The following is a 12,244-nucleotide window of genomic DNA, read 5'->3' on the forward strand; positions in this document are numbered from 1 at the left end:
CCCCCTACAACCACCACAGCCTTGAGAGATACTTCCTCATTCCTGAGCCTACCCCACATCTGCCCTGGACCTCTTTAAAGCTCCAGTGCTAGCTAGATTCCTCCTGCCCCCACATTCCCAGACCAACCTGAGAGGCTATTCAGTGCCAGGTGGAGGCAACACACACACACACACACACACACACACACACACACACACACACACACACGTCCTTTGAAATGTTTCACAGAGGGATGCGAGCCCCTGACACCTCCCATCAAATTCCTGCCCCAAAGAAGGTCACAGTCCAGTGATTCAGCCAATCTCTCCCTCTCCCTCTCCCCCTTCCCCTCCCCCTCCCCCTCCTCCTCCCTCTCCCTCTCCTCCCTCTCTCTACATGCAAGCCTTGCAGAGACCACCTCCTAGATTCTGCCTTAGCCCCACAAACCCCTCCATTGTCATCTGCCTAACTCAGTGACAACATTCTGCTATACACACCACACACACACATACCTACACTCATTCACACATACACATTCACATACATGCACATACATCTCACACACACACATTCACACATACTTACACACACATACATGCACACAATACACAATCACACATATGCAAACACACCACACATACACACTCACACTTACACACTCACTCTCACATACATACACATTCACACATGCACACACCACACACACTCACTCACTCATACTCACATACATGCACACACACCGCACACTCACACATGCATGCACACCACACACACTCATTCATTCACACTCACATGCACACACACCATATACTCACACACATTCACACACTCATACAACACCACACATACCCCACACACACACACTCACTCACACATGTCACACATTCACTTGCACACACACACTCATTCATACTAAGCCACACCAGGCATAAACTTTGTTTGTCCTCTGACTCTCTTGGCTGTTAGGCTAAGCATCCTCTGGAACCTAACCACCAACAGCAGTGAGCCCAGATTCTTAGCCCTACCTGTATCCACCAATCCTGACCTGGAAGCCCGGCCTCTGCCACCCAGCCGAGTGAACATTGTGGCTCCTCCCACAGAGCAGGGGAAACACTCATAACCAGTATTCATAGCCCAGCAATGTAAAACACATTCTGATTCTTAAAGGGGGGAAAGGGCTATTTTTTTTCATTATCTTGAAATGTGACTGCTTCTGATCATACTAAAAGCCATTTAACAATCTGCATGAGACAGAGTGCTTGAACAGCATGCTTCTAATCATACTGAAAGCCATTTAGCATTCTGCACAAACCACTGAGGGAGGTGGTCAATGGCAGAGTGCTTGACTGGCATGTATGTGGTCCTATGTTCAATCTCTAATAGCGCCACACAAAAAATTCAGCCCAGAGCATAAGAGCTTAACACTTACAAAGGAACCGAGAGACACAGGCTGAGAAGGATGTGGCAGACAGCAGGCTACTTTCCTGACTGTACACCACCATCCAGAAGAACATGACAGGCATAGAGAATGTCGCTGCAGTTTACATGGTACCTTGTGAGTGCGTGCTGGCTTAACCTACTAAACCATCTTGTATGTATACTACAACCTATGACACAGAGGTGTATTTTACCCCTCCACTCTTTGTGACAGGCTGTCACATGTAGCCAAAGCTGGCCTCAGATTATTGATGGTCCTGTCCCAGATTTCTAAGTGCTGGAATTATTAGACATGTGTCACCAAACCCAGTTATTGACCCCGTTTGAAGAGAATACATTGAGGCACAAAGAATTTAAGTCACTTGCCCAAGCTCCCACAGCTAAAATGTAGAGAAGCTAAGACTTGAACCCCAGTAGTTAGAACCACTAGATTACTTGCAAAAAAAAAAAATGATGATGATGATGATGATGACAACAACAACCGTAGGAAGATGGGAGAGATGGATCCATGGTTAAGAGCACCCAATTTCAGTTCCCAGACTCATGTCAAGTGACTCACATCTTCCTGCAACTCTAGCTCCAGTGATCCAATACCATCAGTCTCTCTGAGTACCTGAAGGCATCTGCTTGTATACACACATACACACATGTACATACACACATACATATATGTACACATACACATGTACACACATAAATATACACATGTACACATATACACACATACATATACATACACATATACATATATACATATACATACATAAACTTATACATGTACACATGCACACATACATGTGTATACATACATGCACATACCCACATACATGTACACATACATAAACATGCACGTATACATGTATACATGCATGCATATACACATGCACATGTACACATATGTACACACATGCACATATACACATACACATATATAAACATACACGTGTACCCATATATGCATACACATGTACACATATACACATATATACACACATACACATATACGCACACACATACACATGTACACATGTGTACACACATATACACACATACACATATACACATACAAGTACACACATACATATACACATACTTATACACAAACACACATACACACATATACACACATACACATATACACATACACATATATAAACATGCACATGTACACATGCATGCACATGTATACATACATGCATATACACATATGCACATAAATGTACACACATATACATATACACATACAAGTACGCACATACACATATATTCACACAAACACATATACACACATACACATGCACACTAAATAAATTATATATAGAGTAAATACAACTGTAAGAAAGAAAATTACTTGCAAATATGGACTGCTCAGCACCTCTCAAACTGGGAGGAGAAAGAATAGAAGCACAAAGCCAGGCCAGGCATGTTGGAACGTGCCCATGACCCCACAAGGTGGAGCCGACAGAGTAGGTTGGTGACCTGACGACCAGCCAGAACCGCATAGCAAGAGTCTGTCTCAAACAGTAAAACACGAAACCCTTTTGTGCCTTTCAAGCCATTGAAGACTGAAACCATATTAGCAGCACTCCAGTCGTGTGCTCTCCTGCTGGGATTATCGATTGTCACCTCCTCGTGCAGGGAAAGCTGGCAGAAGATCTCAGAATCAAAAGAGACATCAGCAGGGGCTGGAGAAATGGCTCCATGGGCAAGATGCTCTTGCATAAGGCTGGAGTTCCTTTCCCAGCATCCACATGGAGGCTCGTAACCATCTGCAACTCCAATTCCAGGTCTGACGCCCTCCTCTGGCCTCAGTGGGTACCAGCCATGCACAGGCGCACACACATGCATACATGCAGGCACTGACAAATGCACATAAGATTAAAAAAATAAATCTTTTAAGAATATGGCCCTCAACCTTGGATGAATAAGCGAAACAAGACGAATCCATCAGCCCTTGGCCAAGTCTTTCTGCTCTGGGTTCTTCTCATGGAGTTCACAGTAACTGCACGTGTACACCACAGTCCCTTCTGTACTGTCTTGTGTTCAGGAAAAACTGGAAACCTAAGTGCCAGTCAACAGGGAGCCCTGACGATGAGTTGAGCTGGCCACTATATTAGTGACAACTTTATCAGTGCTAAAAGGCAACCTGCAGAAGGAAGGGTTTATTCTGCAGCTAACGGTTCCAGAGGGTTAGTGTCCACCATGGTGGGCAGAGGCAGAGGAAGCAGGAGGTGAACTACAAGCAGGAAACAACCTTGAAACCCCAAAGCCTGTCCCAGTGAATGCTCCAGCAAAGTCACATCTCCTAAGTCTCCCTAAATGGCTCCCAACTGGGGACCAAGAATTCAAGCCAGTAAGACTTACAAGGACCATCTCATTCAAACCACCACAGCAGCATTCAGTGGGCTGCCGTTTAGTGACATTAATACATCCTTTCTATGCGGGGTTTTAGAAGTTTTAGTTCATCAATTGGTTTTCATGTGTATGGATGTTTTACCTGCATATATGTGCATGCAGTCACATGCATGAAGTACCCAGGAAGCCAGAAAAGGAGGTCAAATCTCCTGAGGCTGGAGTTGCAGCTGATGTGGTCTGGCATGTGGGTGTTGGGAATGGAATCCAGGTTCCCGGAAGAGCACCCAGAGCTCTTAACTGCTGAGCCACCTTTCCAGCTCCCCTGAGTTTTTAATCTTTACATATCAGCAGCAAAACTGGCGTGGTCTTTTTTTTAAAGATTTATTTATTTATTATATATAAGTACATTGTAGCTGTCTTCAGACACATCAGAAGAGGGCATCTGATCCCATTACAAATGGTTGTAGATACTATGTAGTTGCTGGGATTTGAACTCAGGACCTCTGGGAGAGCAGTCAGTGCTCTTAACTGCTGAGCCCTCTCTCCAGCCCATCTTAATGATTCTTTGCTTCTGCCTGCATAATGATGGGTTTCTTCATTCCTGTGTGTCATTGTACTCTCTTCTCATGCCACCCCTTCCCCACTGCCCTCTCATGCCTCCCCTCCCCCACCACCTCTCATGCCTCCCCTTCCCCACTGCCATCTCATGACACCCCTCCCTCACACCCTCTCTCATGTCACCCCCCCACCTTCAGCTGGTTCCCTCTCTTCATCCAGATGTCCCCTCATCTTTCTAAGCATGTTTCCCATTGCCCTATCTCATAGCTTATTGCCAGTGCTTATCACAGCTGCAGAAAGCAAACAGACACCCTGCCGATTCCCTTCCCAGATTGCTGGTTTACACACTCTTACACTCTCGCATATACATGCACATACGCAATCATAAATCTGAGTTTCAAATACAAGTGAAAATGCAGTGTTTTGCCTCTGAGTCTGGCTACCAGCATAACACTTTAAAATAGCCCCCAAGTTTGTCCATACCTCCCTCCCTCCCTCAGCTGTGGCTACACAGCCCACAGCTACCTTCTAACCTCCTGCCCACTGTTTCCCACGCACGAGGACCCTGCAGGAAAGTCCTCGGCTCCCACCTATTCCAGCAGCCTGGTTCTCCACAGATGATCCGCCCTCCTCACACCTGAAGCTGCTCAATCCCAGCAACTTTCTCCTTCATCTTTATTCTTGAGTCACACCTCCTAATAGTGCCACTCCCTGGGCCAAGCATATTCAAACAACCACAGAACCTAAACTGCATAGCTTAGCATCTACAAAGGAAAACACACCATAGCCAGAAATAGAAATATCTACATGGAATCTAGCATTTGGAAGGCTGGGATAGACCAGCCTGGACTAAGAAAAGGAGAAGAGAGCAGGGAAGGCCACACACATACAATACATACATACATACATACATACATACATACATACATACATACACATACACACATAACACATGCATACATATATACACATACATACACATAAACACATACACACACATACACACATACACACATACATACACATACCTACATACACACATACACACACACATACACACACACATATACACACACGTAAGCACATACACACACATATACACACACCTACACACACATATACACACATACACACATATACACATACACACATACACACATACACACACGTATACACACACATACATATAAACACATACACACATACACACACATAATCACACACATACATACACACATATACACACATATACACACATAATCACACACATACATACACACATATACACACATACACACACATAATCACACACATACATACACACATATACACACATATACACACATATACACACACACATACATACACACATATACACACATACACACACATAATCACACACATACATACACACATATATACACATACACACACATAATCACACACATACATATACACACATACACACACATATACACACATACACACATATGCACATGTATGCACACACATACATATAGACACATACACATACATATACACACACCTACATACACATACACACACACATACACACATACACACATATACACACACATACACACGCACACACAGCACACACATACACACACACATACAATCATATACACATGCACACAGCACTTCACCACTAACACTGCGACCCAGTTTAGCTGCATCCTCCATGCGACTAGTAGGCGCTGCTTCCCAGCCCTTTGATCTGCAGCCTCTGCCAGGCATCTCCATTGTTTTGACATAGCTTCAGGGCCCTCTTTCTGTCCAAGGTCCTACCCCTGTCCCCTCCTCTCCACAGAGAATCATCATGTTCTTCTTCACTGAGGAAAGGCCCTCTGGGAGAAACTCCACCACCTTTCTGCCTCCGCAAATGGCCTCCTCCCTCCCCCCTCCCTCCCTCCATCCCTCCCTCCATCCCTCCATCCCTCCCTCCCTCCATCCATCCATCCATCCATCCATCCATCCATCCATCCATCCATCCATCCATCCCTCCAGAATGAGGACAAAGTGGCTCCTCCTCTCCCTGGCACATCAGTTGCTGTCATCTCCAGAACTCCACTCCCCTCTCAACCTCTTCTTCCTAGAATTCCCATGCCCTCTCCACCCTTGTCCTTGCTCTAACCTTAACCTCCTTCTTTGCTATTACATAAGCCTTTCCTCCTGGACCATGGTCTCTGTGCACCCTCATTGCTGATGAGGGTTAAGAAGTCAGATGTCGGACATCTTAGTGAGGCCGCAGTGATCCACACTACTCTCTGATTTTCGCTGTGCCGCCCAAATACGGCAAGAAGAAAGATGCCGAAAAGTCCGCCAGAAAAGACAAAGATCCAGCAAATAAATCTAGTGGCAAAGCCAAAAAGAAGAAGTGGTCCAAAGGCAAAGTTCGGGACAAGCTGAACAACCTTGTCCTGTTTGACAAAGCTACATCTAACAAACTCTCTAAGGAAGTTCCCAACTACAGCTTATTACTCCAGCCGTGGTCTCCGAGAGACAGGAGATTCAAGGTTCCTTGGACAGGGCAAGGAGCTACTTAGTGAAGGACTTATCAAGCTGGTTTCAAAGCACAGAGCCCAAGTAATTTGCACCAGAAACACAAAGGGTAGCGACGCCCCAGCTGCGGGTGAAGATGCATGAACAGATTCAATCAGTTGTACATTTGGGAAAATAAAACTTTATCGAATGAAAAAAAAAAAGGACATCAGTAGGATGAGGTTTCAGTGGAATGAGGAAGCAGAAATTGAAAGGACCTTTTGAAATTGTACATATTTAGCCATTATTTATTTATTATCGTAAGTTCGCAGCAGCAGAGAATATGCTACATGGTGTGTATGTCGGAAGGAAGCTTAGAGTCAGCTCTCTCTGTCCACCATATGGGTTCCGGGGATCAAACACAGGCAGCTAGCTAGACTGGTGCTAAGCACCTTTACCCACAGAGCCACCCCCAGCTCCAGAAGGACCCTTTGGAAGGAAGGAAAAGTGACGGAAAAGTTTTCTTAAGCAGGAAGCAAGCTTAGAGGAAGGTCTATTTACAACAGGTGAGACCTATGCCCACGGAATGGCACGTGGGTGTGTTGAAGGGATCTTAAACATGAGAGACTATGCAAATGGATGCAGCAGGAGCCAAAGGAATGTGCCTAAGAGATGTGGCAAAGCACAGGAGAAAAACCCCAGATCTATGACAGGAAGAGAAGCTGAGAGCAGAGATCATTCATGTATCCAGATGCTCCCGGTGGGTGGCCCAGGCCAAGTGAGGCTCTAGAGTGGCTGTCTAGGTCTGCTTCTGGTAGACACATCCCGCCTTCTCCAGCACGGCTCCAGGGATTTGCTTGTCCAGGTTATTGCTAGGATTACATATTGGAGCCATTGTGCCTGAATCAACTTCCCTCCCTCCCATTTTCCTCTTTGCTTATCTGGGTTATTGAGGGAATAAAGAAAAGACAAACAGGGCTGGGAGTATGTACACTGGTGGTGTGCTTGCCTAGCAACTGTGAGGTCCTGAGTTCAGTTCCCCCCACTGCCATAAGTAAAATAAATAAATATATTTTTAAAAAAGAGAAGAAAAGACAAACGCACAGAGACAGAAACGGTGGCATTGGGTGCTCTGGGCTTCCTGATGAAGATGTCACGGTACCTCGGAAGCTCAGCCTGTTTATTAGAGCAGTTGAATGGGGAGACTGGGTCACTGATAGAGCTGAACAGGGAGGAGGAGTCGGCTAAGCTACAGGAGCAGTCTCTGCTGGGGAGCAGTCTTCAGGCTGTAAGTATCTGGGAGCAGAGGAAGCCAGGGTGTTCGTTTTCCACACACACGGAAGGGAAGACTTTGCCTATACCTATCCTGATGGTGGTTTTAACATTTCCTATGGGTCTCAGATACCCGGGTCCTTGACACAGTGGTGCCTATAACAACAGCACACATTCACTCCAGATTTCATTCACTGAGGACTTCCCTCACTCCCCATCCCATATGTGGACTTTCTCTAGTCTCTCTCCTCATGACATCCCACACTGTAAGAGCTCAGTCACCTCAGGGGAAGCTGCACAGGTCTCCAGTGGAAGGGATAGGGGAACAGCCTCACCTTAGCTTTGTAACTTAGCTTTGTCACCTTAGCCTTGTAACTGACCTCTATGAGACTCTACTTATGTATCTGTAAAGTGGGTCTCAGCAGTGTCTGCTCCATGGGGCTTAAGCACTGATGAACAGAACAATACAATGTGCTCAGGTTCTGCACCCCTCACAAAGACCCAAAAACGGAGATGTCACCACAGCAGCTGATCAATGGCACATCTGTCCTGTGGTGGACATTCCCAGCCTCTCTCTCTCCCAGTAAAGGTTCAGAGGTTGGCATCTGGGAAACCACCTTTCTTGTTTTTTATTCCCAGTTTCACAAGACTTTCCGGTTATCAGAATCCTGGTGTTTCCCATGTACTGGCTGAATATTCTAGAACTGGTTATACAAAACATGGCTTTCCTACTTCCTGCTGAGGTCCACCTTGACATAAAATGGACAAATAAATGGAGAACAGAAAGCAGGAGCCCTTCAGCAGCCTGCAGGAGTTCATAGGCTCCTCGGGGAAGCTGACTCTGAGCTACAGCATCAGGACCAACTTCAAGTTCAAGTGCAGGGGGAGCCCTGGGTCAACTCCAATCCCAACTTGAAGAAGTTCATTTCAAGAGCATCATGGAGAGAACCCACAGCTGCAGTTCGAGCACTTCGTGGTGGTCGCAACGTTGGCCTTGGAAAACAAGGACCAGGTAGTCGATGGCTCTGTGGACGTGATTGTCTGTGTTCAGGGGAGCACCAGGAGAAGATTCTCAGGGCATGCTGAGTATTGAGCCGGACAGGGCACCAGGCCAGCTCAAGACGGTTCCGGCACAGTTCACATTGAGGGCAACCTTAGTCACACAACCCGAGCAGTACCTCATTATTTATTCAACGAATACTTGGAGAATTGTGAGCAATGTAGCGGCCCTGTGCTTTAGTGTCATCTACACGCACAATGATGTGTAGCTCACAGAAATGGCAGAGCCATGGGGCTGGGGAGGTGACTCAGCTGCTACAGTGCTCGTATCCACGTGAGGACCTTACTTTAGATTCCCAGCACCCACATAAAAGCTGGGTGCGTGAACACCTGTTGTCCCCGTGAGACGGAGGAAAAGGACACAGCGGATATGACTGGACAGCGAAAGAGCTCTAGGTTTGGTGAGAAACCCTGTGTCAAAAACTAAAGTGGAGAATGACCACCGAAGATACCCAACACTAACCTCTGACCTCAACCACCTCAACTTCTGAGTCAGGAGTCTCTCCAAACACGGATCTCCCTTTGCAGTGTCTCCCAACCTGCGGGTCGAGACCCTTTGGTTTGCCTTACAGCCCTTTCACAGGGGTCACCTAAAATCGTCCCGAAACATGGATATTTGCACTACGATACCTAACAGTGGTAAAATGGCTATTACAAAGTAGCAACAAAGTAATTTTATGGCTCTGGGGTCACCACAACACAAGCAACTGTTTTAAAGGATCACAGCTTTAGGACGGTTGAGAACCACTGTTCCTGTGGCTTCCGATGCGGCATCTTCTGAATCTTATAACACAGTCCAATTTTTTTTCAGAAGATGAGAACAACAAATCCCCCACAGAACAAGCCAGAACAGCACCCTTCATCAACAAATATAAACTTGTAAGTGCACAGATAGCTATCTCTGCTTGTCACATGTTCCTTGGTTGTACTCTGGGGCCTCCCAGGGTTATCTACATATCACTCTCCAGCTCTTTTCCCTAGTGACAAGCATTACTCATTGTTTCTGAAGAGAAAGGGAGGTAGGCATGCTGGGAAAGAAAAGAAGCCATGGTGGGAAGCAGGCTCCAGACGAGCTACGCATGGTGCCCTCTTGAGTCTGCACATGATGTCCTTGTGGGGTTTCTTACCGCTTTGTTTTTAATTATAAAAGCATTTGATACATAGGATTGTTGTTTAGAGGGAGGGAGAGAGAGAGAGAGAGAGAGAGAGAGAGAGAGAGAGAGAGAGAGAGAGAAGGAACAGGGGAAGGGAGAGAGGAAGGGGGAGAGATGGGGCAGAAAGAGATGGAGAGAGAAGAGGGAAAGGGAGAGAGAGGGAGGGGGAGATATGGGGAAGAAAGAGATGGAGAGAGAGAGGGAGGGAGGGAACAGGGAAAGAGGGAGAAAGGGAAAGGGAGAGAGATTGGGCAAGGAGAGAAAGAAAGACAGAGAGGAACAGAGAGAGACAGAGAGGAACAGAGAGAGACAAAGAGAGACAGAGTCAAAGGTCAAAGGACCAGGCATAATGACCAGCACTCATCGCTAAAGAGGCAGAGGCAGGCAAATGTCTGAGTTCAAAGCCATCTTAGTCTGCACAGGGAGTTTAGGCCAGCCAGGAGTACACTGTGAGACGCTGTCTTTAAAAGAGGGGCCTCTGGGGAGGACGGCTTAATTCCTCCTTTATCTCTCTCAATCCCACATCCTCCCATCCTGCGGGAAATTCTCATGTTTTCCCTGCCTCATTTTGGGTATTTGGGGAATTTTTTCATCTGGGTTTACTAATAGTTACTTTTCATTCCCAAGCTGAATTAGACCCAGAATTCATGATTATAAGAATATAGTGATACTGCCAAGCAACCAGAGCTTCCAGGGACTAAGCCACTACCTAAAGACTATACATGGACTGACCCTGGACTCTGACCTCATAGGTAGCATTGAATATCCTAGTAAGAGCACCAGTGGAAGAGGAAGCCCTGGGTCCTGCTAAGACTGAACCCCCAGTGAACTAGACTGTCGGGGGAGGGCGGCAATAGGGGAGGTGGGGAGGAACACCCATAAGGAAGGGGAGGGGGGGGATGTTTGCCGAAACCGGAAAGGAATAACACTCGAAATGTATATAAGAAATATTCAAGTTAATAATAAAAAAAAAAATAAAAAAATAAAAAAAAATAACAATAAAATCCAAAAAAAAAAAAAAAAAAAGAATATAGTGATACAACCCTTCAGCTCAGGGCAGCTCAGAGCAGATGACTTCAGATTTCACTTCCCCCTTTCCCTGATCCCTCTCCCAACCCCATGAACTCCCCTGTTCCAAACCCTGGGCTTGGCTGAAATAACCTGACATTGTAGCTCCCATCCATTCCAATTTATGATCACTTAAAATCACCTTATCACGACCCACTTAGTTTACTGGCGTGTTGCTGATCGATGTTTCTTACGGTATTTGTCTAATTGTTACTGCGAGCTTGGGACTAATTTATATTTCACATTTAAGCTTGGTTTGTGTAGGCTACCTTACGAAACAGTTCGTGGGATATCGTTGTGTATCTGGAAATGTCTCCTCTTCTGGAGTCCTCACAGTTAAGTTCTTTGGCCAAGATTCTTGGCTCTGAGTCTGAGCATTGAGGCGTTTCCACGGCCTCAGGTGTCTACACTGCAGCGGGTTTTCTCAGAGCCGGTTAGAGTCTCTTTCCTTTACAGCTTGTTGTTTGGTTTCTGGAGTCTTAAGGACTACATATGTGTCTTATCTTTATTATTTATATTCATTTTAATTTAATATTTATCAAATATTCGTGTAATGTTTATTATTTTTATTTTGATCTTAGTATTCAAGTGTTTGTTTGTTTGATACAGGGTGTCCCATAGCCCAGGTTGGCCTCGAATTCACTATATAGCTAAGGCTAGCCTCAAACTCCTGTTCTTCCCACCTCCACCTCTCAAGTGCTGGAATCACCAACCTGTGTCCTGTGCCTGACCTCAAGTCTCCTTTGGGTCATACAAACCTGTCGCTGTTGTCTCCTTTTCTGTTGTTTCTACTGCTTGTGTTGTTTTTAGAGCAACACTCAGATACAAAGTTTCCCAGCTTCAGCGTCCTTGCTCCTTC

The 12,244-nt window shown here is 45.7% G+C and overlaps 1 pseudogene; it reads left to right on the forward strand.

Annotated features, from left to right (window-relative positions):
- The first annotated feature begins 1,508 nt into the window (after window positions 1–1,508).
- LOC116890203 lies at window positions 1,509–6,997 on the forward strand (annotated as a pseudogene).
- Window positions 6,998–12,244: the final 5,247 nt, after the last annotated feature.

Source organism: Rattus rattus, chromosome 1 (genome assembly GCF_011064425.1).
Source record: "Rattus rattus isolate New Zealand chromosome 1, Rrattus_CSIRO_v1, whole genome shotgun sequence".
NCBI lineage: Eukaryota > Metazoa > Chordata > Mammalia > Rodentia > Muridae > Rattus > Rattus rattus.